The sequence below is a fragment of the Rattus norvegicus genome, chromosome 7 (assembly GCF_036323735.1).
Source record: "Rattus norvegicus strain BN/NHsdMcwi chromosome 7, GRCr8, whole genome shotgun sequence".
Taxonomy (NCBI): domain Eukaryota; kingdom Metazoa; phylum Chordata; class Mammalia; order Rodentia; family Muridae; genus Rattus; species Rattus norvegicus.
In genome coordinates, this window is record NC_086025.1 from 17,003,829 (window position 1) to 17,031,365 (window position 27,537).

Below are 27,537 nucleotides of genomic sequence, written 5' to 3' on the forward strand. Positions count from 1 at the left end.
ATATACTGGAGGTGGTCTCTTCAGGATCTATGTCCCTGTTCTCTGCACATTTAGGCTAAAGCCATTCTCAGTGGTCCTAGTAGCCGCTCATTTCCTGGTCTGTGGGACCCTCAGTGGCCATCTCCAGTTTGTAATCCCTGTTACATATTTTTATCCATTTCCTAAACCTCTCTTCCTCTTTACCATCTCCTCCACTATCTTATATTGCCCCCTTATTTCCTCCTCCTCCTGTCTCCCTCCCTGGTCCCCTTATTCCTCCACCTCCTGCAATAATCCTGTAACCTCCTCAATGCAGAACTGAAGCATCCAACCCTGGTCTTCCTTCCTCCTTAGCTCCATATGGTCTGTGGGTTTTATCATGGCTATTGTGAGCTTTTTGGATAATATCCTCTTTTCAGTGAGTACAAAGTGTGTGGGTTTTTTGTGACTGGGTTACCTCACTTAGCATGATATTTTCTAGCTCCATCCATTTGCCTGGGAATTTTATGAAGTCATTGTATTTAATAACTGACTAGTATTCTACTGTGTAAATGGACCACATTTTCTGCATCCATTCTGCTACTGAGGGACTTTTGGTTTGTTTCCAGCTTGGCTGTTACAAATAAGGGATTTATCAATATAGTGGAACATGTGTCCTTGCTATATGTAGGGAACTTTTGTGTATGTGCCCAGGAGAGGTATCCTTTGTCTCTGAGAGTTATATTCTGTCTTTCCAGTAATCCCCTCTCTCAACATAGAAGGCTGCTGGACATTTTGCCAGACAGACACACATACTCTGCTCTCCTCTCTAGGGACAGTTAGCTCTCATTGTCTTTTCAGTCTCATCACAGGCACCGATGGTCACATTTCAAGCTTTTTTTCCTGTCCCAGTCCAGGAGGATTTGGATCTTTCTTGCATGAACTCTGTTCTCTCCTCAATTAACCATATCCTGTTTCTTCAGCCAGCTGAGAAGATGCCAGAGCCACTACATGTACCCTAGCCTCAGCAGACAGGCCTTGCCATACTTTCAGAGTCCTCTGCCTATCACAAAGTCACTTGTTGTTGTTCTTGTCGTCGTCGTTGTTGTTGTTGTCGTTGTTGTTGTTGTTGTCGTTGTTGTTGTTAAGAAATATCCCTAGCTCACCTGTTGTTGTCCTCCCTCAGTCACCTCTTCACTGTGACCAAAATGGCAGGAGGAAAGTAAACACTCTGATGAGCCATCTGTGTCTGTCCACCAAGTTTACCCTTCTATTCCTAATGGGCCCTGTTCACAGGGGCTGAAGTCTGCAGTTGCCATTCTTTACTGTTGTGTGTCTCCGTTCTCAGTTCTAACAAGGCTACATAAAGTACACTGGGGTGGAGTAGGTAAGGCAGTAACCTGAGACGTGGAGCTGAGATACTGTGGCCTCAGCTCATGCTCCATAAAGGATGCAGCCATTTGGCCCCATGGAGAACAGGAACACTAGATGTTGCCTTGTCCAGCAACCCCTCAAGCCTATTTCTGCTGGAGTAAGGGAGGCCCCAGCCTGCCTAGGGGGGATGTGGTTCAAAATGAACATCATTTATATTATGGTTCCATAAAGAGTCGGTTCATGTATTCAAATGTTTGGAAATGAGTGGTCAGAATTGTCAGTGAACTTTACTCAATACATTTTGAGTCCCTTAAACTCAGGCAAGGAAAATCAGACCTGTATATTCCCTGAGATCTTCAGGGGTCCCAGTGTCTGTCTAATGGAAAACATTCTACAGGAACATGGAAGGATTTCTAAAGCAGGTTATGTATATTAGGAGGGTTAATTTAGGAATATCTGAATACAGAGGGCACTTGGCTCCTAAAAGTGGGAGTAAGTCTTTTACTATGTGGCAGTTCTCCATGGGTATTTTCCCATCTCCTTGGTTGATGCCTCCATTGGTGAGACAAACTTAGCGACAATCCAAGAGTCACCACTGGACCTCTGGATGAGCCCAGCTGTTTGAGAAGAGCTTCGGAACATACAATATTGACACCAACTGCCATCCTATCTGTACATTGGCATTTCTCTCCAAATGCCTTTTTATTGTACAATGAGAATCTCTCTCCAACTGCCTACCTCCCTGTACATATGGAATCTGTTGTCAACTGCCATCTTTTTTGAACATAGACTGTCTATCTGCAATTACGTTCCTCCCCAAATAGAGGGCATCTCTCGAAACCTGCCTTCCTCCGAGGACATAGAGTAACTCTGAGCAATTGCATCCCTTGACTGCCTCTAAAATTCTTAAGTGGAAGAAAAATAGTCTTGGGGCCCAGAACCAATATCTCAAAATTGACATCTCTCTAAACCATTCAGATGAACTGTAAAGACAGTAGAAGATAGGAAAATTCAGTCTGATTAAATCAGGGTAGAATTATCCCCAGTTTTTACAAAGGTAGGTAGGGGTATGTCAGGTAGTGACTTGGAGATATTTGTGTAGAGATAGGAGTATCTGATAGAATCTTTACATTATGTCCAGTTCTGAGGGACCCTGTCTGACAAATGAGCAAAGTTCAATGATGAGAACATATATAATTGAAAAATTAATAGAGCAGGAAGAAGGCGTAGGAAGCAAGGGTTAAATAGTGTAGTCATCCAAGAAACCTAACCTTACGGCCAGCACCACAGGAAAAAACAACTCAGGAGTCAGTACATGATACTTTTTCCAATTGGCCAGGGTGCATTTGAGATCATGAATCCTGCCTGCCACATAAAAACACAGGCCTTAGTGATTATAAAACTATAGAGGTCATCAAATACCTCATTGGAAGGATCCAGTCACAAATATAAACTATGAAAACACTATACCATTCTAATATCAAGAGCCTCTATCAGGTTCTAGGAACGTCAATTCAGATCCATCTACTTTCTGAGAATGCTCTAGAAGAAAACGTCCTTGACCAAAGAGTGGAGGGGGGCATGTTGCAGAAGGAAGATCATAGAAAATACTTGGACACTTATGAGCATCAATAAAGTCCTGCCACAAAAATTGAACTTGTCCATCCACACATAAAATTCCAGAATATCCACAAAGATGCAGTGGATAATGTAAAATTCATGGACATCACCAGCCCATCAATGCAGACACAGCCCCTCACTGAAATGGCAGCATAGGACCAAGGATTTTATGCTACAGCGCTCACACTAGGAGAGCCACAGGATGGCAAAGAGGCAAATGGGTTGAGTGTGGGCAAACTACTCCATTATATCACCACAGGGTCCAATTTCTTCAGTGGAAGGACCACGAAAGAGATCAGAAATAGATTATCACAGGGCCCTATGACATTGCAACTCACGTCTGGCAACCGGAAACCTAATCCACCAAATCCTTACAGTTCGCCCAGAGATGAGGCCCTCTATTGAGAACATTGAGACATTTTTGTGTAATGAGAGGAAATGTGAAGTACTTATCTCGATTGTCACCTATCCAGATTCTCAAACTGTAGACGTGCTCTGAGGTATGGAATTTTATAGTTGCAGGAAATTAAATCCTTGAACAAGTAAAACTACAGCAAAATGATGGGGGACATATTTAAATTTAAAAGAACAAGAACAGAGGGCACTTGAGCATGGATCTAAGACTTTTGTCATTACTGGGCTTACATGCCCTATGCCACCCAAATCATGAGCACATCCATTTATTCTCTTCTTCCACCAAAGAGAAAGGGGAGTAACCCCAACTTTGGCCTCATCCATATCCAGCCCTAGGAGAGCATTGGCCTGCTGCCCTGACACAATAAGGCCAGTAGTGGCAAGAAGTGCTTCCATGCCTGCCACTACATTACAGTGTCCCAAGAGGAGGAGCACAGAGACTGCCTGTGCCCTCCATTCTGGAGATGTGTCTACCCACTGAGTCCACATCAGCATACCAGAAGAGCAAATGCCCCTGCGGTCTAAGGAATTCTTAGACAAGGAGCTCTAAGTAAACCCTCAGAGGATTGAGTGCTTCAAGGGACTAGACAAGAGTATCAGGGTTTTCCTGTCAAGAATCTGTTGTGATGAAAGAACTGTGAAGATGAAAGCCTACTATATAACTTTCAAAAATATGGATCTTATGAAAGAAGCAGGGCCCAGAACCCCATGAGTTTCTAGGCAAGTACGAGATGGTGCATCACTTCTTGACCTTCTTCACTATACCATGCTACAGTCATTAGCCTCTTCTAGGGCCTACTAACATCAAAGGGGGTCCATGTAGATACTGAGTGTGCTCCAGCAGGGGACTTCTTGAACTAATAATGGAGGAGGCCGCAAGCAGGAAGACGGGGCAAAAATATTTGTGCAATAGTGACAGCCATAAAATATTGAAACACCCTTGACTTTGTCTATGCAAACATAAAACACCAGAATATCCTCAGCGAGTCAGAGGTTGATGAGAAATAGACAGAGATGACCTGAACCTCAATGCAGACTTTGCATCTTCCTGAAAAGGCAGCATGGGTCCAAGGGAATTATGCTCTAGACCTCACACTAGATGAGCCATTTGATGGCAAAAAAGGCAGATGCGGACAGTTTGGGCATGCTCTTATATTACATGACCACATGTTCACAGGCACTGAGAGTAAACACCATGGAAGAGACAAATATTGTCACAGGGACCTATGACATTGCAACTCACTTCTCTTGGCAAATTGAAATCTAAATCACCAGACACTCATAATTTCCCCAAAGTTGAGTTCCTCCATAGAAAACATTGAAGGACATTCCCGGGTAATGAAATGTGAAGTTAATATGTAGACTGTGACTTCTCCAGATTCTAACATTATGGAGAGGCTTTGAATCATGGAGTTTCATGTCAAGGAACTGGAATCCCCAAAAAAGTAAATGGAAAAAATGGGGCCCTAACTACTCTAGAAGAACAGACACAAGATGTGAGCATACATCTAAGACTTCATCCAAGCCTGTGGATCCAGGTGCTCCACCACCCCGACTCCTGCACACCCCTTCATGTCTTGTCTTCCACCCAACGGAAGGGCCTGTGAGCCCACAGGTGCTCCATGCTCAGGAAAGCGTGTGGGGTCACTTAGAAGAAGGGGTTACTCGGGCAGTTGTTCTCTATGTGCTTCAGCCAGCACTGGCTTCAGCTTGGATAAGCTGAATTTCTGAAGCCTCTGATAGCAGGATCACCGCTCATGCTTGTCATTGTTGAGATTTATAAGTACTCCAAGTGTCCAGGACATTGGATCGCCCTTCCCTACAATAACATGCCTTTAGCATTCCCAAATGTTGTTATAGACTCAACAGCAAAGGGCACTAAAATATCCACTGGCTTTGACTTTTGAATGAGTAAATTTCAGTGCATTGGATCCACTAGAGCAATAGCTACTAAGGTCTGCATGTTCTTTACATTCGCTGCAAAAAGACACCAGGACCCAGGCAGCAAACGTATAAAGTGAATGTGTGCTTTAAACTGTGTCCTCCTCCTTTACCAGCCCTCATGAGAGCATGGACCTGCTGCCCTGACTCTGTCAGGACACAGGAGGGCAAGAAGAGCTCCCATGCTTTCCATTGCTCTACACTGTCCTAAGAGGAGGAGCAGATACTGCCTGTGCCCTGTATTCTGTAGATGGGTCTGCCCCTGTGAACACATGAGCACATCAGAACAGGAAATTCCACTGTTGCCTAAGGAAGACTTGGACAAGGAAATCTTCATCACCCTCTCAGAAAATTGGGTGTCTCATCAGAATGGGCATAAGAGAGAGCTTCCCTGTTGTTTCCTGTTTCCTTTTCTGTTATTTCAAAAGTCTCTGAAGATAAATCACAACCCCCCACCCACCCATATCTTCCAAGAACCTAGGTCCTCTAAAGCAGGGAGGACACAGTAGGAAATGAAATGGTATGCTTGTATGGGAGTGTTCATCACAACATTGACATTGTACACTACATCATCCTATTACCATTAACCTCTTCTAGGTTCTAGTAACATCAAATCCTTTCCAGCTAGATACTCAGTATGTTCCAGCGGGAAACTTCTTTGACCTCAGAATGGAGGAGGGGCTGCTGCAAGAGGAGGAGTCAAAGAATTCTATTTGGGCAGATAGTGCCGGACATAAAGAATTGCCACTATCTTGACATTGTTTATTGAGACATTAAACATCAATACATTTTGCAAATTGCAGACTGATATACGAAGGTAATAGTACTTGTTTACCAGGATCAAAATCAAATATTCTTATTAATATTCCTCTATCTTCTCACATTAAAGCATTATATGTGCATCAAGGTGGCATTGCCTGAGAAGACGTAAACAAATACCTGTGTAACCCAGATGTGGAATCAGCAAAAGACCACAGAATTAGTCTACCTGAGTCTATCTTATTCAACATTGACTTCACAGGTGCTCCATGCTCAGGAAAGCGTGTGGGGTCACTTAGAAGAAGGGGTTACTCGGGCAGTTGTTCTCTATGTGCTTCAGCCAGCACTGGCTTCAGCTTGGATAAGCTGAATTTCTGAAGCCTCTGATAGCAGGATCACCGCTCATGCTTGTCATTGTTGAGATTTATAAGTACTCCAAGTGTCCAGGACATTGGATCGCCCTTCCCTACAATAACATGCCTTTAGCATTCCCAAATGTTGTTATAGACTCAACAGCAAAGGGCACTAAAATATCCACTGGCTTTGACTTTTGAATGAGTAAATTTCAGTGCATTGGATCCACTAGAGCAATAGCTACTAAGGTCTGCATGTTCTTTACATTCGCTGCAAAAAGACACCAGGACCCAGGCAGCAAACGTATAAAGTGAATGTGTGCTTTAAACTCATTTACAAGTTGAGTATCTACTGGGATCATCAAAACCATTGTGAACAGAACAGCTGAGAGCTCACTTGGACCACAAGTGGGAGGCAGAGAGGGAATCAATTCGAATGGCCTGGGCTTTTGATACCTGTAAACCCAGCCCCAGGGACACAGCTCTTCCCCAGACTATACTGCCTAATTCTTCCTAAACTGTTGTCCCAACTAGGAATTGTATTGAAGCACATGACTCTAGGGGGACCAACCTAATTCAGTCTCCTACATAGGTGCTGATCACTAGGAAGAAAAAAGGCTGTGAAGGCAACAGTCAAGACAGGCAGTGTGCTGAGGTAGTGAGCGGGACACTCTCCACCTCTCCAGGTCCTGTTCTCATGGATCATTCATGAGGGAATTATAAGTGGAAAAAAAAAAGGAAAACACTCTGTGGATATGTTTGTGCTTTGGACTGGGGTTTGGTCCCTATAGTCCAGGGAGACGTGGTTTTTTTTCCCATGAAACCAAATGATTCCTATGTACCTATTTTAGCTCAATTTCAAGTCCATATGTTGGGATTTTTCCTGTATATCTCAGCAGAGGTCAAGGAAAATACTCAACCTCAATTGATGGCCATCCTCTTCAGAAAGAAGAACCTAGGCATTCAGTACATGCTGCTTTCCTGTATAGCTGTGAAGTCTTGACTCTGTAAATTATTCTACCATGGCCTTGCAGGGACCTGAAAAGCATAAATATATTGGCGAGGAAGGCACAGAGAAGCATCTTACTACATTGTTTTGATATTGATGTTCTCCAGTATCTCTGAATTCAACTTTCAAGGGTCATGCCATGAGAACATCTGTTTTCTTAAAAAAAAAAAGTAAATGAATATTAATCCTGGCAGAAGAACCTTGCTAACTGTGTGAGGAAAGGGAACAGAAACTATCTGAAGAGACTGCAGTAGCATTCAATACTACCCCCAACCCCCAAACAAAGCCCAAACCAGCTGCTTATGTAGACAGCAGTATCAAGTGTTTGACTTTGTCCTTCCCAAAGGCTAGAGCCGTAACTTGTGAACCTGAACCCTTCTGGGTCCCAGACCTTGTCCTGAGGGAGTCATGCAATGGTAATGTTGAGTGCAGTCTGGGCAGGAAGCTCTCTGGGATAAGAGAACAGGGCACATCCTCTGTATAGGGAACAGGGTGAGCTGCAGGACAACATCCTAACAAAGTTCCATGTCCCTTACCTTGCCCGATAAACCCTCTCATGTACCAATTTTGACAGTTGCCCCAGAGAAGGCATCTGCTAGAAGATATTGAGAAACCAAAGATGAGTGAGGAAAAGTCACAGACTATTCCAAGTGAGAACTATGCAGGCCACATCACCTCAGCATTCCATATGCTGTGACTTCTATTACACACATATCATATGTGCAGAAGTGACAGTATGAGAAAATAATGGAGACATACGTAATACTACTGGATCATGCCATAAATGTGGGCTAGGCTGAAGGCCTTCACAAAGACTTGGTCCATGACCATACATTTTCTATCCCCACAATTTCTTCTCTTTCAATTTTTCCCAATAATTTAAGAAGCACTGATTCTGTTCATGCCTGTTCAGGCTGCTGTGTTTAGAACCACACCTATCTGAAGAAATGTCATGGGGAAAACTGTCTCCATGCTTAACATTTTCTTCTGCTGTCTCATGAATGGGAGCCCCAGATACAGTGAGGCCTCCCAGTGTCACTCTGTGGCTGTCCCTTATGCGAGCCGCAGCAAAGTTCAGGAGCACATCCCATGCCGTTTTGGCAATAAGGTGCTTGCAATCTGTTTGCAAACTGCAGAGGATAGAATGAAGGCAGTACTCTAGGGTTGTTTTACCTCTTGCAGTTCAAAAGAGTTCCATCTTGATTCTTCCAAAGATTGAAATGGCAAACCGTTTCACACCTAGGAATTGTGTTTAGAGACAGGCCTCCTGTCTATAGCTTGTGAGTTTAGCATGCACTGAAGTGCTGATAGAATGAAGCCCCCGTCATATGAAAAGCAAGAGAAGGACAGCCTCTGTAGTTCAGGGATGGATGTCCCTGGGCATCGGCTCATGTGTCACCTGATGAGTACTAATTGCAAATGCATTTTCCTCTGGTCCCTGGAGAAAACCTGAGGGAAAAAGATGCCTGAACAAAGCCCACCCACACTCAGAAGGAGTCCTATAGAGATTAAAAAGTGCTTCAGTCTACAAAACTAGCCTACCACAGACAAAGTGATTTCTATTGTGGACATAAGTCAGACTCTAGCTAGGGAAAAGTACAGATTCTCTTTGAAAAGGCAGTGTTCCCAGGCTTACATCCTAGCCATATCATGTACACATCATAACTGATTAAAATAGCATTTTATGTCATATCCATCTCATACTGGAGTATGAGCAGCCTCCTGAATGCAGTAGACAATATGGTAATAGAGATTTGTCCAGAGACAGCATGGAGTCTTTAAAAGAGAATTGGGAAGATGCAATGGGAGGAATAATTGATTCAGGAGATCAAAGGGGGCAGCAGGCTGCTGAATGAGGAGACCCAGAAATCTCATTTGTTGTGTGACCTCTACCCAGACACTGATCAGAACCTGCACTTTTTAGAATGTACATTACTCTTCAAAAATGCTTGCTTTTCTCCCTTGAAATTCGTAGGGCAATGTCAATGATCTCTTTATGGTGGACTATGAACATAAAAGTCAGAGAATGTCTCTGAGTATCTGTGTTTATACTCAAACCCAGAAGTTGAAGTGCCCAGCTCAGTCCTAAACACTCACTGACTCTAAGTAATCCCTCCTCCCTCTTGTCCTACAAGTGCTAAGAGACAGCATTTCAGGGCAGGCTTCCTCCCTTTATTTTCAGTGTAACCCTGTACTTCTTCCTGAGTGTCCCTATGTCATCCTCTATGAGGGCTAAACCTGGACCCATGTCAAAGGATTCTCAGGGACTAATATCACTACTCTTGGGCACACCCTGAGTACAGTGGGATCTTTGACCTTGGTATCTTCCTAGGTGTCCACAAGGAGGCCCTGCTCTTCTGCCCTTGCAATACAGCTTGAGTCTCCTCATGTCTAGAGAGGGCAATCTGCAAGAAAATCTTGGCTGCTTTCCTGAGGCGTCCCAGCTATTCCAAGCTCTCAAGTTCTCAGTAATATGTGAAGACTCACTTAGCTATTCTTCCAGGGTCTTTGTATAGCACAATAGGACCTTAGTGAATATAATGATGTCTATGGCTCACTGAAGGAGAAACAATGCACAACTGCAGAATAGGGATCCCAACAAAAGAAAAGAACCCATGACCACTCAAGTGCAGAAGAGGTAAACATACTGCATGGCAGTTGGGTGCTCTGGGAGGCAGCCGTCTGCCAACGTTTCTGTGACTGTCATGACAGAGAATTGAGTTCAAAGAACTAAATCCAAAAGAATCCTGCTATCGTTCTCTGGAAGCACCAAATGTGTTATCTGGAAAATTGGTTCATGGGCAGGGGCCACTAGGGACATTGTAGGCACATTTTTCTTCAGGGAAGAGTGAAGGATTGTGGTGGGAGAGAAACAGAATGACTGACACAATGAATGAATGAATGAATGAATGAATGAATGAATATTTGCTGTGGAACATATGATGAACTGGAGGGCTGATCCGATGTCAGTGCTCCCTCATTCCTTCAGGGACACTGCCCTATCCCTTTATGGGAAGTAATTTTGGAAAGTTGTAGGGCAAGCCTCAGAGGATGTTGAAAGCTTTTCTGTCTGTCTTCTTCCAAATGGGGAGCATCCTGCCCTGATGGTTAATTGTTCTCCTGAGGGAGAAACCTATAGTGGAACTCATGATGGAGCACCTATGTCTCCTTAGAAGTGATATGTCCTCACCCCATTGTTTGGAGGCAAAAGCCAATCAGGAAAACACACCTTTCTGTCATTCCTTGAGATACTCCTCCCTCCCTCTATAGGCCCAGCAGACGTAGGATACCACTAGCATCCCAGAAATCTCACTTGTTGTGTGACCTCTACCAAGCCCAATGAGGCGTCACACAGCCTCAGGGTCTGGCTGTAAGCCTCTGCCTCAGGGAAGGGTGGATTTTTATGACCCATGCATGGAACAGGAACAAAGGAAGTTCTAGGTACTTGGAAAGGGCCAAATAAGACAGAATTTTAGTTTTATTAAGGACTACCAAGTTGCCAGGATCAAATTCATAATCACAGAACAGACATCCTAAATGTCTTCCTTACACATGGATGTATCTTGATCCAGCTGTACTGAGGACTGTGTTTTCTTTCCCTCATCTTCTGAGGCCACTATGACTGTCCTAGGTCTGTGCTTGCATATGGCCTCCCATAAAACAGATTATGGGAGCTGTCCAATTCAGCCAGGACTCCCTCCCATGGACAGAGGTATCACATTTCTCAGAGGCATGGAGCTGTGCATTAATCAAAACTTTGGGCACTAGAAATGTCTCAGTCACAGCTGTGTTTCTGGGTGGTAGGACAGTACACCTATGTCAGCATTCTTTCACTAGACCTTACAGCATTACTCTCTAGAGCCTGATGTCAAAGACCTGATGTTTCCCCTGCATTCTGTGACTGGTGTGGTGACACCTGGTACAGAAGCCACCTTCTGTCCAGACTCTTAGTGAAGTTTCATTATTTGGTACACTCAGTTTCCATCATCTAAATCATAGGAGACAGGAATGTCTCCAGAGTCCTGTTTCAGTTTTGTTGACAGCCTTCTAGAAAGGAAAAGTGCACTCCTAGATCTGCTTCCTCAGGACACCTTCATATTCCTTCCCAAGGTATTCTCAGTGACTGTTATCCAGTGCAGGACTTCACCATGGGCCAGGTCAAATGCAGCCTCAGTCCTTCCTGCCTCTTCACTGTTCAACTGTGGAGGCCAATAGGCTGGGGCCTGCACACAGAAGGTGGAGCCATTAGGATTTAACTCTGAAAAGAATCCAAACATGGCTGATTCCCTTCCCACATCCCTCAAACCCATGGGGTTATGGCTATCCAGGCTGTCTACTTTAGGTGCTAGGGGCCAAGGAATCCTTTCCTCTGATCACCTTAGGAGAGATTGCTGTAGCAAGACCATCACTCTGCTGTGTAGAATGTCTAAATGTATTTCTCCTGCCCCTCTGAACTTTGTTCGCTTGGGCTACTGGGCCTGCTTCCCATTAGCTGCTATCCCTGTGCCTGGTGCCTGGGGATGGTCACTAGACCCTCCACATTTGGTAGTTGAATGATTGCAAATGCCTGGAGGAAGCCTTGTGGTGGAGGTGCACACCTTTACTTCCAGCAACACAGACAGGTGGATCTCTGAGTTACTTCCCAGCCTTGTGTACTGAGGGAATTCCAGGATAGTCAGGGTTACACAGAGAAACCCTGATTTGGGACCTCCATGCTCCAAAGTGAGAAACCTCTTATGGAGATAAAGGCAGAGTATCTGAGTACCTCATATCTGGCAGTAAAGTAGGCAATGTAAGATAAACTACAGTTTCTGACAGTTAGGGCTTGCCCATCCCCCAAGGTTTTGCCCAACAATACCCTTTCTAAAAGTGGGGGGAGGGTCTATCAGCCTCCCTTCCTTCTTGCTCTGCCACAAAACAACCACTGCCTGATGTGGACCAGTGTACAAAAATGTGTGTCTGGCATAAGTTACTTTGCATTGATTTGACAGACACCATGACCAAAAGCAAGAAGGAGCACAAATGATTTAATGTGGCTCCTATATCCTGACCATTGTCAAGATTTAATGTGGCTCCTATTTCTTGACCGTTGTCCATCTGTGACGAGAAGTCAAGGCAGGAACTCAGACGAGGCATGATCCTGTAGGCAGGAAGTGAAAGAGAGCTGACAGAGTGGCAGAGGAGAGCAGCTGACTGGCATGCTGACCTGAATTTCCTGCTCAGATAATGATGCCTTCTAATGGCACATCTCCACATGGGACACCATGTTCCCATAGTAGTCACTGATGAAGAAACTCCCTTTATAACTTCCTATAGGCTATTAATACAGGAGTTAACTCAGTAACATTTTCCTCCATTCGGATTTCTTGTGCTATTGATGTTGACCAGTTGACTATCACACATGAGCACCATACAAATAAAAATTGCAGTGCTAGGGTCAGGTGAAATGTCATCAGAGACAGAAAATGAGCTAGAATGTCTAAGCAATAGAAGCAGCTGGCTGTTCCTATTATCTTGCTGTATTAAGACCTATTTGAAGCAGAAGGGAGGGCCTGCAGCTGGAGGATTGAAGGCTGGAATTCAGTGTTCACTAGGTGGAGGGGATCTGTCTGTCACAGTTCTGAGAGAAGCTTATGTCTCTGACCTCCCAATCTAGAGAGCCATACGGAGAGACAGGTCCTGACTGGAACTCATTCCTGTCAGTGAAATGGCTGTGACCTCCTGCATCTCCCCTCTCAGGCTGGTGGTTTAGAGGGTGAGGTTGTGGAGAGGTAAATTAATTGACAAGAGGCAAAAGAGAGAGACCTCCGTCTGCCTTCCTCCCACATCCCTTCTCCAGCCAGGAAGAGTGGGACTCCTGAGCTAGAGCTCAGAGTATTCCCTCCCTATTACATACAAGCATCTGCTGGCCTCCTGGTCTCCCACCTGCTCCTGGCCCAGCCAGCAGAACCAGGAGGGTAGGATGCTGCTGACTGACATAAATGAGCAAGAGGAGCACAAAGGGTGCTAGACCTATCACAATGCCTGATTCTTGGAAGAAGCTCCACTGCACCCCAACCCTGCTTTGCCCTGGCGTAACCCATCACCAAGAAGCTGAGCTCTCTCCTCAGGCAGTGGGGAAGACATAGCATAATGATTTGTGTTTAATCAGGATTCAATAGTGGTTCAGCTAGGTGCAGAAAGGTCAGGGGTGGGCCACTGCTAGGGAGGGAGAGGGGACAATTCCCAACCACACCTCTCCAGATCCAGGATATTTCCTACAATCTGCTTCCCCTTCCCTCGGGCAGGTGATCAGTGATACGTATATGCTGCACCCTCAGCATAACGCCCACAGAAGATAAAGGTTGGTTTCCAACCTTTTATGAACCCCGCTACTATTTTCCACTATGTACCCATTATTAGTTTCCAGTCCCAAACTGTCTGGATCTAAAACTACATTCCATCAGGAATTGGAATTGAGTCTTTGCAGGAGTGGGGAAGGGGCTGTCCACTACAGGATCAGAACCTGGGAAGGGGGCTATCAAAATGTTCTCTAGACTTCTCTCCCAGGAAGATGTTATGCCCAAAGCTGGGCTAGAAGAGGCAAGAGGAACCAGGGACTGCACGTAACAGCTGGATAGAAAAGGGGAATAGAAGGGATAGGAAAAAAGAACAAAGACAAAAAAGGAAAGGGCAAGTCCACAGCAAAAAACTTGAAGAAGGGACAAGCAAAAAGTTGGAGGGAAAAGAGAAGCCTCCTTCAGATCTCTAGCCCAGCCGTGTGAGACAGGTGAGTTGTGAGCCCTTTGTTGATTGACATCCTGCTCCTTCCCAGAAGATGTACCTAGAACCTTATTAGGTCCCCTCTCCTTATCTGTTGGGAACTCAGGAAAAGGGTGGTGTGAGGTAAGGGGTCACGTTAGGAGATCGGAGGTCAGAACCAAATGACTGGGGATCACTAAGAGCACCTCTAGCTACAGACAACAATTCTCCCTGTTCTTACTGCACAGAGGAAGAGACCTAATGTCACATAGATAGGGAGAAGGGAAAGGTCAGGGTGTCCTGGTGGCCACTTCAAGCTAAACAAAAGCTTCTCTTAGCTGCTTCCTGATTTAAGGGTCTGTTGATGTATCAGAGTTGTAACATTAGTAAAATTTATAGCCCACTCCCAAAGTGTAACTAGAGACTCTGGACTTTGCCCCACCAGTAGCCACTCAGGCCTCTCCTTCCCCACCCCACTAAGGTGATTATTGCCCAGCACCTTACTACAGGTCCATGGCTGTACTCTAGGGAGCAGACACAGGAGTCCAGGGACATGGAACTTGGAAAAATATTCAGATTGCTTGTGTGGCAGTGATGTGACAGACAGGACAATCTTGGTCTGTCCTCTCACAGATGCATACTGCACCTGCCATGCAGAAAAGGTTATGTCCACTGGGCACCAGGGCTGCTGTCACTTTTCTCTCAAAGCAGACGATGCATGCAGGCCCTCTTACCTCAGTTTAGAGAAACCCTGTAATGGCCACGTGGGCGGCCTCTGTGTTAGCCTATGACCCCTCATTGGTGGCAGGAGATCAGTGCTCACCTGGGGGTTCTGCATATGCTTTGACTGAATAAAAGGAGGAGGAGGCAGAAGAGAAATGCACCAGTGTGAAGATGGAGTTCCTGGTCTTCCTACAGCAGTGGGGGTGGGCAGGCTTACCTCTCACTCCATAGTACAATTCCTGCCTGCCCACACCATTGCTGGAAACAGATATCCACCTTAGCTGATGTCCCTGCCCTGCTAGCCTAAGTGCTGGGCCTCAAAGATGAGTTCATGCCACACTCACCTATACAGCCCAGGTTGTTGTGCCTGAAGGTGGAGAGTGGCTTACAGCCTGGAGCAAACACGGGCCAGGCATCTGAGTAGAGGCTATCCAGGGCTGCATGGAGTCTGACAGCCATGAAGTCAATATTATTGTCACCCAGGAAGTCACCATCCCTGTTCTACTCAAGAATCTTGCCAGTGTGTGGGGTAATGTACCTTGCTATCTCCTTCCTTGCAGTGCTGTCTACTTTCCAAGTTACCCAGGCACTGTTGACCTCAAACACCAGGTCTTAGTCCTGGCTGGAAGTTATGATGTAAGTGTTGGTCTGCTGCTGGATACAATTTGGGCACACTACCAGCATCACCACATGGTAGGGCTCATACAGGGATCATCGCTTGGCCTGGCAGAGCAGGGGGCACACTAAAGCCACACTTCGGAGATGATTTCCTGCCAGGCTGTGAACACTTCTTACTGCCTCCCAGTCACCATGAACACTGGCTCCTCATCTCACACAGGTGTCTCAATATGGGTATTGGTCTTGGCCCTCAGAGCCTTAATCCATCATCCTTGGCTACCTACGATCTCCTCCACTCGCTCAGATGTGAGCACTGGAATGCACGCTTTGGTGTTGCTGGTGGCCTTCAGGCAAAGCTTTGCATCTTTGTCCATTCCGAGCTTTGCTGTGTTCTGCCCTTTGGTGGTGTTGGGCTGCTGGATCCTCTGCACAGCTGGGTCTGCTGTCTGGGAGGCCCTGACCTGCACAAATCTGGAGTCCTGGCTGCCTGGGGTGGTGGTGGGGGGTGGAGGGCCTGCAGGGCAGGGTCTGTCGGCTGCTCAGGGATGCCATCCCCACTCCCACTCCTCTGCCATTCCAACTCCCAGTCCTACACCATCACAGGCACCAGGTGTGGGGGTTGAGGCTCCCACAAATGCAGGAGGCAGAGTTGATCAAGATCCAACTGAAGGGCACACTCCTCTTCCTGCATACCTTGGTCTTTTTGCTTCCTCTGAAACATCATAGTTATCCAAAGCCCCGTTTCTTCCCATCATTCCAGATACCACTAGACTAGGCGTGGGGAATCAAAAGCTGAGGGAGAGGGAGGGAGGGAGAGAGAGAGGTGGTGGACAGGAGAAGCAGAGAGCGGAGGGCCTGTCTTCTTTCTTTATTTCCTCACCATCTCAGAACACCACATGAGCCAGGTGAACTCTGGAGATATCTTTCTTAGTCTCCACACTCTCCCTAACCCATCAAAGGGCTGATTGGTTATTTTGTTCTTAAAGCGTTGATTAGTTATGTTGTTCTTTTTCACGGAAGCCCTCATGTTTTTTCCTGAGAACATTTCCCACCTTAAGAATATGACTTTCACAGATTTAGGCTCCCTTGGCTATGTGCTATTGTGTGCTGTGTTTTCTGAAGCATTTCAGGTCTCAACTTTGTGGCCATGATTGATTTGGAATAATCTTCATGTGTGGTCAGAGGGACTTCAACCTCCCATATATGGAAATTTGCTTTTCCCAGCACCATTTCTTGACCAAGGTGCACCTTTTCCTACAGATTTGCACCACCATCTTTGTGTACAATTAGTTGTCTCTTAATGTGTGGGTTCATTTTTAGCTGATCCACTCCAGGTCTGTGATCTGCTCCTGTGTTTCTGAGCCACACCACACATTCTATAGATGGGCACTATGGGGAATTCTCTAGCATGTTGTTTTCTCCCTCTTCTTCTTTTTTAATTCCTTCTCCTCCTTCTTCTTTCTCTTGCCCTTGGTGTTTTTCTTCTACCTCTTTTCTTTCTCTCCTGTCCTCATCATTTTCATTTCCTTCTTTTCTTTTTTTTCCTTTTTTTCTCCATCTTAATTAAATTGGGTATTTCTTAATTACATTTCAATTGTTATTCTCTTTCCCAGTTTCCATGCCAGCATCCCACTAGCCCCTCCCCCTCCCATTTTATATGGAAGTTCCCCTCCCAATACTGCCCCCACTAGAGGACAGTATGGCTCCTCTTTCAAAAGAGATTTAGCAAGGCTTCCTGGCACAGGTCTGCCATTCTAGTTACTCAGGAGGCTGGGGAAGGAGGACGACTTGTTCAAGGCTAGCTCTAAATACAGAGTAAAATCAAAACCTGCCTTAAGAACAGAGTGAGATCTTGTCTCAAAATAAGAAGCAAAGAGACTGCTACAGATGGACTCCATGGTAGAGAACCAGCCTCACCTGAATGAGGTTCTGGGGTCAGGCATTTTCACTGGAGAAAAAGAGAACCAAAGTAATTTACCCAGAAGCTGGAGCTCACTTTGAAGGGACAGGGAGATGGAAGGGTTCAGGGATATTTGTCCTAGGGGATAAAGGATAGAGAGGAAACAAAAGAGGCCCATAGACAATGACATTTTATAAAGGTACCAGGGGAACTCCCCCGTGTTAGGATGAGGTGTTTAATAAGGAACTAGGCCTTGGTGGCCAGCTCTAGGAATGCAATCTAAGGGGTTTTTGCAAAGCACAGAGAATTGGGGAGATGGGCAAGGCCTGCCAGAGCCATGCTCACAGCCATACTTGAGCTGACCAGAGGCCCTTCACCTAGAATGCACAAAGCCACAGACTCCTGATCCTCAGTCTTGCCTTTATGAGGTGCAGTGACACAGGCTTGTAGCTACAGCACTTTGTCAGAAAGAAAGAGATGAGAGAGAGAGAGAGAGAGAGAGAGAGAGAGAGAGAGAGAGAGAGAAATCTAAAGCCAAGGAAGATACCCTCAGAGATAAGTATGTACCAAATCTTGCTTCATTACAGGGTTCTGTAGACTTCTAAGATATGGAGTGGAGCCATCTGAAAGAAGTGGGAGTGCTGGGATCCAGCCAGTGATGGAGAGCCCTCAGCTAGCACCATGGGGTTCCAGGTACCATCTCCAAGGGAATCTCCCTTCCTATGCTCCCCTTCCAAGAGAGAGAGGACATGTGATTCATGCCTGTAATTCCAGCTCTGGTGAGTCTGAGGCAGGAGGACAGCGTGGACTACATAATAAGACACTGTTTCATAAAAACAATTCCTAAAAGAATCTGCACAGAGTATGAGGATGAGAGTATAAAGATAAGAGCCTTGAGCCCGTTCAAATCAGAAAGCCACAGAGGAGAGATGTTCATACAGTTAAACTACATAGTGGTGTACAGTTCTACGACGCAGCTCAACTTTATATGAATTTCAAGATCGATCTGGAGAAAGTCTGGCATCTTCTTGAATGATTCATTGATCACTTCGTGTTATCTCAGCCTTGTACTCTTAAGCATTAACCAGAGAAATGAAGGTCTGAGACTTTTAGAGACTCATACATGGATGCTCACAAGACTTTTGTTTATAGCAACCGAAAATTAGAATTAGGGAGGGGGTGCTAGAGAGATGGCTCAGTGGTTAAGAGCACTGACTACTCTTCTAGAGGGCCTGGTTTCAGTTCCCAACACCCACATGGCAACTTACAACTGTCTGTAACTCCAAGATCTGACATCCTCACATAGACATACATGCGTGCAGAAAACCAATACACATAATAAAAATATGTAAATTTTAAAAAGAGAGAGACAGAGAATTAGAGAGATTTCAGTGCATGGCGGGGGTGGGGTGCGGATAGGCAAATTTCCTGGATAGAGGAGACATAAATGGGAATTCAAACTCAGGATATTTGATATACAGGAGTCACATAGAGAACCAGAATGCCACAGAAAGATGGGCTTCACACAAACTGTGTGTGGTGGGGGAGGAAGCCATGAGGGTGTGCAGTTCTGAGTGAATGAGTGGTTTTGACTCGTGCCAGCCATGTTTAGGGACCCAGAGCCCCAAACCCATGGAAAAATGACAAAACCTTCTCCAGCCCTGGGTGAGGTTCAGAGGGAAATGGCAAATCCCTCCATTAATATCTGTATATGGATATTAATAGTCTATTCAGAAAACGTCCACCATAATGTTCTGCCCCTGGAGATTTATAGCCGGAAGACTGCTCCCCTACAGAGAGTACTCCTACCAAGACTAGCTAAACCTGTCTGCTTGATACAGCCATGACCCAGAAACCATGCTACCTTGATCTGTGTACAATAGCCCAGTCCTTGTTCAGCTGAATGCAGTCACCCTGCCTCTCTTCAACTCTATACTAAACACACTGAGCTTCCAGGATGCTGAGGTTTCTCCAGCAGTGAGTCTGGACCACATTATCCCAGCTTCCTGTCTATGTGCCCGTCTGTCTGTCTTCCATTTTTCACCATTCTTGTCAAGTCTAAGTCCCCAAACCATGCAAGGACTTGGCAGTAAGCAATGCAAAGGAGACAGACAGAGCACCACAGAAAATATATGTGCACCAAGGTTTCTCCAGAGAGACGGTCTATGTTGGCAATAATTAAAAATAAGCCCAGTTATTTTTCTGGGAAATATCACAGAGATTCCTGTTAAATATCCACAAGACTGGTCGTGTTAAATACCGAGAAAGATTCGGGGCAGGTAAGCTAGAGTACCCTACCAGAGGAACATGAGATGGCCTGACAGATTAGGAAATACTTGACACCTGTTAAAAGTTTTTTTTAAAAGACTTATTTTTAGGAGCCTGTCTGTGTGACTGTGTGTGTGTGTGTGTGTGTGTGTGTGTGTGTGTGTGTGTGTGTGTGTATGTGTGTCTGTGTCTGTGTCTGTGTTTGTGAATGCTCATGTGAGTACAACTGCCATAGCTGACCAGATTTTCCTGATACTGGCATTAGAAGCAACAGGGATTCACCCTACTTGACTGCTTGGGAACCAAACTCAGGTCCCAGGGAAGAGCAAGAAGCACTCTCAGTGGCAGGGCCATCTCTCTGAGCCCCCATTTAGCAACTTCTTAAACCAGCACTTTCCCTGTGCCCCAGGCCTGCTACTATATATACATTTACAAAAGAGAAACAAAAGTACATGTCCATATAAAGACATGTATATGAATGTCTATAAAAGTCTGACTTTGTAGCCCAGTGGGGTGACACATGCCTATAATCCCAATTCTTGGGAAGCAGAAGGAGAATCAGGAGTCACGGTCATCCTTGGTTACATTTGGAGCTGAGACCAGCCTGGGCATCGTGAGATCCCGTCTCAATACATAAGGGTTGGAGAGAAGGAGAGGTGGGTTAAGAACATGGTTTGCTTTTGTAGATGACCCAGTTTCTGTTCCTAGCACCCATGTGACACAACCATCTGTAACTCTAGTCCTAGGGTATCCAGAGACTTTTTATGATCTTTTAGGCCATCAGGTACACATGTTACAGGACTTACAGGCAGACATACACATAAAAGAAATAATAAACATTTAAAAATAATAAATAAACATTTTAAAGTCTTATTTGTAATAACTCCAAATGGGTATGTCGATGAACACTTAAAAAGGAGTTATGCAGCTATACAACACAGTGCTTTTTAAGCAGAGAAGGCAAATGAACGTTTATGTATGCAATACCAAGATTAACCTCAAAATGATGATGGTAACTAAAGCCAGCATGACTCCACAACGTTCCTCACAGCAGGATTCTATTAGATAAATAAATGTAAACAGATTAGTAGTGATAAGAAACAGGTCAGAGATTGGGCAGTGAAGGTGACAGAGGAGGGACTAAACAAATTCAGAAGAAAACTTTGACTAGAGATATGTGTGCTCACTTCCTTGACAGCAGTGACAGATTCACGATGTGTACAAATCCCAAACACTATTGAGCTGCTTACTATAAACATGTGCATTTTAAGGCATGTTCTACCCCTAAGAGGGCAAGAGTGCTGTCTTAAGATTTCTGAGAATTACAATAAGCTAAGGGCCTTATAAAAATAGTTTAGAATTAAATTTCCATTTGCAATACAATTTAGACTTAAGATTTCTTAGACCGCGCCTCAATTTTACTCAACACTCAAAGATATTAGGAGGTGGAGAGATGAGTCAGTGGTTAAAAGCACTTGCTGCTCTTATAGAGAACCTGGGGTTCAGCTCCTAGCACCCAGATTGGGTGGCTCACTGTGTCTTGTAACTCCAGCACCAGGACATCAGATTTTCTTTTCTGGCTTCTACAGGCACCTGCATGCCCATATTGCATATAAACACATTCTCTCTTCCTCTTCCTCTTCCTCTTCCTCATCGTCCTCCTCCTCCTTCCCTTCTTCTTCCTCCTCCTCCTCCCTCTTTTTCTCTCAACACACACACATACACATGCCCCAATCTTCAAAAGAATCTCTCTCTCTCTCTCTCTCTCTCTCTCTCTCTCTCTCTCTCTCCCTCCCTCCCTCCCTCCCTCCCTCCCTCTCTCTCTCTCTCTCTCTCTCTCTCTCTCTCTCTCTCTCTCTGTGTGTGTGTGGTGTGTGTGTGTACTCACACTTGTAGAGGCCAAAGGTCAAAAGTAAGTACCTTCCTCATCACTCTCTACATTTTTAGAACAATTATTACATTTGTTTATTTGGGGAAGGGATATTCACACCACGATGCTGGTGTGGAAGTTAGAGGACAAGTTTTGGGAGTTGATTCTTTTCTTTTACCATGTGGGTCACAGGGATCACATTCTGCTTTGGCAACAAGAGCATTTACCCACCTTCATTCAGTGAGCAGAAAGCTCATAGAATAACTGGCCAATCTTGGGATCTTGGGATCCTCTACCCAGTACCTCCAATACTGAGATCACAGCTGTACTTGTTGTTGTTGTTGTTGCTGTTGTTGTTGTTGTTGTTGTTTAATGTGAATATGGAGAACTCAAGTCCTCAGACTTCTGTGGTGAGCATTTTACCCACTAAGCCATTTTCCCTAAATTCTCTCTATTTTGAATAAGAAGAAAGCTCATCAGATCATAGAAATTGTATCCAAAAGGTATAACAACAAAAATGGCACTGTAAATCTTTAAATAGTTTTTCAGATCTATCTTAATTTTAACAGAGGAGGTCGTGTGTGTAGTGAATTCTGGAGCCCACAGAGACATAAAGGTCCTTTGTAGCTGGAGTCATAGGTGGATGTGAGTCAGGGCTGTAAAGAGAATATAATATATAATATATGATGTATGATGTATGATACATGAATATATATATATATATATATATATATATATATATATAATCTAGATTTTACAATCTCTTTGGAATATGGTGATGACCTTTTTCACCAAAATTTGAAGCAAAGGATGTATAATTGGTTATGGAGTCTAAATAGGATACAGAAGCATATTTGTTTGTTTTTCTGTTTTTTGAGACATCGTTTCTCTATAACAGCCATGGCTGTCCTGAAACTTGATTTGTAGACCAAGCTGGCCTCAAGCTCACAGGGATCCTCTTGCCTCTGCCTCCTGAGTGCTAGGATTAAACGTGTTCTCCACCCTGCCTGTCCCTAGAAGGAATGTTTTTAATTAAATGTAAGTAGTTACTTTGACTATATGTTTATGATGATAAGGATTGGACCAGGAGCTTCATGCATGCTGAACATATATTGTGCCACTAACTGGTAGCCCCAGCTCCCTAAAATTTCTTAGACACTCTATCCAGTGGTAAAATAAATAATGTAAATGTCCAAATTCTCATTCAAATGCAATGCATTAAACTTGATGCATCCTAGAAATGGAAGTTCAGGGAATGAGATGTCATTCTGCAGTTATTAGGGAGAAAAAAATTGACACCAGCATCAGCTACTGTAGTAGAGTGCTTGTGTTTATGTTGGGAGCAGTAGGATCCAGTCCAATCTGCTTGAAAGCAATATTGTAACATCAACTAACAGTAACTGTGCTTATAAGAATGTAAATAACATCTATGCTGATCCTGAAATATGGCATTTTAACAAGCTAATTATTTAAACTAGAGATCCCTCGAGAAGAGCTGCTCTGGGAGGACACTTTTACTTTGACATCCGTTTATCTACCTAAATCCAGATTTCCAAAGAACACAGTTATTTTTGCTTCCTTCCCTAGGTTTCATTAACTAACCCCATATAGTCGGGAATCAAGACTAAAGAATGTAATCACAACGGGACAGTCTTTTCACAAGCCATGGAGTATCTCCTAGGCCCATTCGATTCCCAAACACACTCTGTCACTAACTGCTGTCTAGGCCTGGGGTTCATTTATTCCTCTAATATTCCTTTCGACTCCTCAGATTGCTCATCTTCCCCATCTCCCTCCCACGAAGAAGACAGTATAATTATGTAGACCTCATTGAGTAATGGCACTTCTGTGGTTCTTCCTCAAGCATGTTAATAGATGTGTTTATCTTTTTCTCCTATTAATCTCTCATTGTTGCTTCATTCCAGCAAGTCAGTGGAAAAGGTAGGGGCCACTTTCCCTTTGCCCTGCATCTACATAATCATTCAGTTGAGCTGGAGAGAGGAAAGCACCGATCCAGGCCATTTAATTGATTTTTTTTTTTTTTGCAACAGGCTGGATGAAGTTAGAGATAACGAAACGATAAAAATGCTAAGAATGTCCTGTGTGCTGATTAAAGATGAGGAACTATTGCTGTCTCCGTGGATTTGGAATGACTTCCAAGAGATACTGTTCAGTAAAAGGGGCAAAAGGGAAGAGCATTTTGCATGAACCAGTGCTCTGCTGGAGAATCAGAGGTAGAGACTTCTGGAGAACTTTGGGGCTGGGGGTTGGGGGGGCTTGGGGAAGGGGCTGGAACAGGTAATCTGAAGAGTGCAGAGGCCAGGCCATAGGTCAGAGGTGGGGCAGCGGATCCTTCCACTGGTATATTTTCTTCTTCCCAAATGTCTTAGTTCTGCTGTTAAGGACTTGCCTGTTTCTGGTTGGTTGGTTGGTTGGTTGGTGGGTAGGTGGGTGGGTGGATGGGTGGGCATATGTGGACCCAGGGCACTCTGCATACCAGGCAAGTATTCTGATCCCCAGGGCCTCTGAATATCTTTCAGCTCATTGAAAAAGAGCCACGGAGACGATGGAGAATATTCCCCTTTACTCAAAGTCAACTGATTGTAACTTTAATCACATAAACAACAAACACCGTCACAGCAACACCAAAGCAAACAGTTGATGGAATAAAACCTAATAGCGGTCAGAGGAATAATGCTTCTCTTGTTTCCTTTGCACTTGATCTTAGCCTAGAGGCAAACAAATGACTGTTTCATTTTTTATAATAACGAATAATGAGAAACTCTGCGTCATACCTTCCACCCTACCTTCCCCTTATCTGAGGTATGACTTTGTGCAGCTTAGGTCAACCTGTGTGGCCTACTGACAGCAGAGTTCCAGAGCCTTACTTCCTCCCTCAGTTTGACAGCTAGAGGCGTGGTTTTTACTGTAGCAACTTCAGCAGGCAACTAAGTTTTCTTTCCTAACTAAGCAGATAACCTCCGTCTTCCCATTAAAGGGAGCACCAAGTACTAATTCTAAACAATTGTTCCCAGAACAGTGATCATAATCCTGGAAAATGTGTCTAAAATGAATCTACTTGGATTGATGTGCTGACCCAGTTAGGAAGATTGGGCTTCAGAGAGCGGCAGTTAGCATTTCTTCCCCAGGCACAATGAGCTTGTGTCAGTTCTTGTCTGGGTCTGTTTCCTTGTCAAGGTTACTTGGGATCCTCTCAGACAGCTGGAAACTCAGTGAGCAGCCTGTGATTCTCTTTTGTCTGCGACCTTGGTGCTAGGTCCTGAGGAACATTTTGGAGGCCTGTGTTTCTGCCTTTGTGTGACAGAGTAGCTGAGGGCTGGGTATTCCTCGGAGGTCCCTTTCAGACATCAGTGCAGAGTACAGTTAAGTGTAAACTATTTTAAAACTTGCTTTTCTTCAAGAGTGGGGGCTGGGAGTAGAAGATGACTCAGCAGTTAAGAACTCCAGCTGCTGCTCTCCCAGAGGACAGAGGAGCCAGATTTGGTTCCCAGCACCTGCAGGGAAGTTCACAACTGTCTGTAACTCCAGTTCCAGGGGATCCGACACTGTCATCTGACCTCTGAAGCCTCCGGGCACACACGTGGTGCAACAGACCTACATGTGGACAAGACACTCATATGAAAGAACCTAGCGCGAGTCTCAGGATGGCTCGCCCCAGGAAACACAAGAGACCAGCTTGATGTAAAAGCAAGAGGCAGTTTATTATAATGAAGCTCCGGCTGACACGTGTCTCTTGCAGGAGACAGAGGAGTCGACCCTGAAACTCAAAAATCAGGGGTTTATATAGGGAAAGCTAGGGAGTTTGGCCCGGTTACACACAATTGGCTGTTTCAAACAGTGGCGGCTAATTTCCAGCGAGGCTGTAAGTGATTGGCTCATTCAAACATAGCAGTGAGATTACAACACAGCAAAAGAGTATGTGCTGACTGGGGCGTTCGGGATTTTAGAAGCCAGGTGTTTATCAGGCCTTGAAGGACATATGGTTAAAGTGTGACTCTGAGTAAACTGGGGGAGATGCCCTCCTGCCAGATGGCTTATGGGTCAGTCCTGATAACTCGGGCTGGTTTCTGCATTCCTTTTCTTTATCTTTATGGTCTGTTAGTCCTGGCGGCAGGGCGGGCCGTGTCATGCTTGGACTTGCCTGGGCCTGCATTTCACAGGTTTCTTAGCCCTGAGTCTGTGAATTTTGAAACTTACTCTTTACTTTAAATCTATATCCTTTCATTCCCCTCTTCTTCTTTTGACTCTTATTCTAATCATAGAATGTAAACACCACTGTCCCCCAGTTCTGTCTCAAATTGGACTATAGGTTGGTATTGTCTCTGTATTACCATGAGCTTTACTGCGTCTATCCGGTTCTGAATAAACGCCATGCCCTTGTTAATTATGCAGGGGCCAAAAATTAGAGCTAGGCAAACAAGGAGCACAGGTCCAGCCAGGGCTGAGAACAATGTGGTCATCCATGGCGACTGAGAATACCCTGACCTCCAAACACACACACACACACACACACACACACACACACACACACACACACACACACACACAAGTTTCGAAATGTGAGTGAGGTGGATGAGAGGATGGCTCAGAGAGTGAATTGCCATGCACAGGACCCGAGTTTGAGCGCCAGCACACACACAAAATGCCAGGAGCTGTGACATGTGCTTGTAGCCCCACAGCAAGGAGACAAGGAGACGGAGACAGAAGATCTCTGGGACATGGGGTACCCTAACTAGTGAGCTCTAAAGCATGCACAGACATAAAAAAAATACCACCTGATGGTAGGCAAGTTTATCTCAAAGAACTATAAGGCACCTGTATCAGCTGACGGTGGAGTTAACAGATTTCAGGAGCCATAACACTCAGAACAGCCTACAAGAAAATACCCCTTTCTTGAGGTATTTGAGAGTTTGAAATATTAACTGCCAACTTTTTTTTAGTAGTTTACTAATCTTTTTACAGATTTTATTCTTATTTATGTGTAGAAATGCTGTGACTGCACGTATATAGGAGGACTCCATGCATGCCTGGTGCCTGCAGGAGACAGAGCAGGCTGTTGAATTTCCTGGAACTGGTTGTTACAGGTACCTGTAAGCTATCAAATAGTGGCTGGAACCAGACCTGGGTCCTTCGCAAGAGCAGCGAGTGTTCTAATCCTCAACCATCTCTCCAGCCCCATATTTTAATTTTTAATTAAATGTCTATGCAGGGTTTTCTTTGTTCTTGTTTTTTTAATAGGAGCATGGTCATGTGTTAGTATAGACACCCAAGGAGTCTAGAAGAGAGTGTCAGATACCCTGGAACTAGAGTGTCAAGTAATTGTTAGCGACTAGATGCCAGTACTGGGACCAAACCCTTCATCCTCTCTATGAGACAAGGTTAATTTCTGAGCCATCTCTCCAGCCCCTAACTGCCAAAATGTTAATGGCAGATTTCATACTCACAAAATGTTCTGGAGCTAGAAAGAAAGAAAGAAAGAAAGAAAGAAAGAAAGAAAGAGAGAGAAAGAAAAAGAAAGAAAGAAAGAAAGGAAGAAAGAAAGAATTCATTCTCCATTATATAGAAAGTAAGCGAAACTCGGAATTTGAACTCAGTTCTGCCTCTTTCTAGAGCTGCCTCCCAAATATTAGTCTAGACGTGTGCTGCTTATCCTAACTTGCTTCCTGTTGCGGTGATGAACATCATGACCAAAAGCAACTTGGGGGAGAAAGGTCTATTTCAGCTCGCAGGTTCTAGACCATCTTAGAGGGAGGCCAGGCAGGAAGGAGCTCCAGGCAGGAACCTGGAGGCAGGAACTGAATTAGGAACCATGAAGGATTGCTGCTCAGCTAGCTTTTTAAATCAACTCAGGCCTGTCTGTGCTGCAGGTACCCGCAGAAGTCAGAACACATCGGAGCGCTTCTGAGTCAATCAGCAAAGTATCCCGCAGACAGGCCGGCAAGCCAATTGGATGGAGACAATTCTTTAG

General features: G+C 44.7%; 1 pseudogene; it reads right to left on the minus strand.

The window, feature by feature from the left end:
* Window positions 1–14,693: 14,693 nt before the first annotated feature.
* LOC134479629 (RNA-binding protein MEX3A-like) lies at window positions 14,694–16,049 on the minus strand (annotated as a pseudogene).
* Window positions 16,050–27,537: the final 11,488 nt, after the last annotated feature.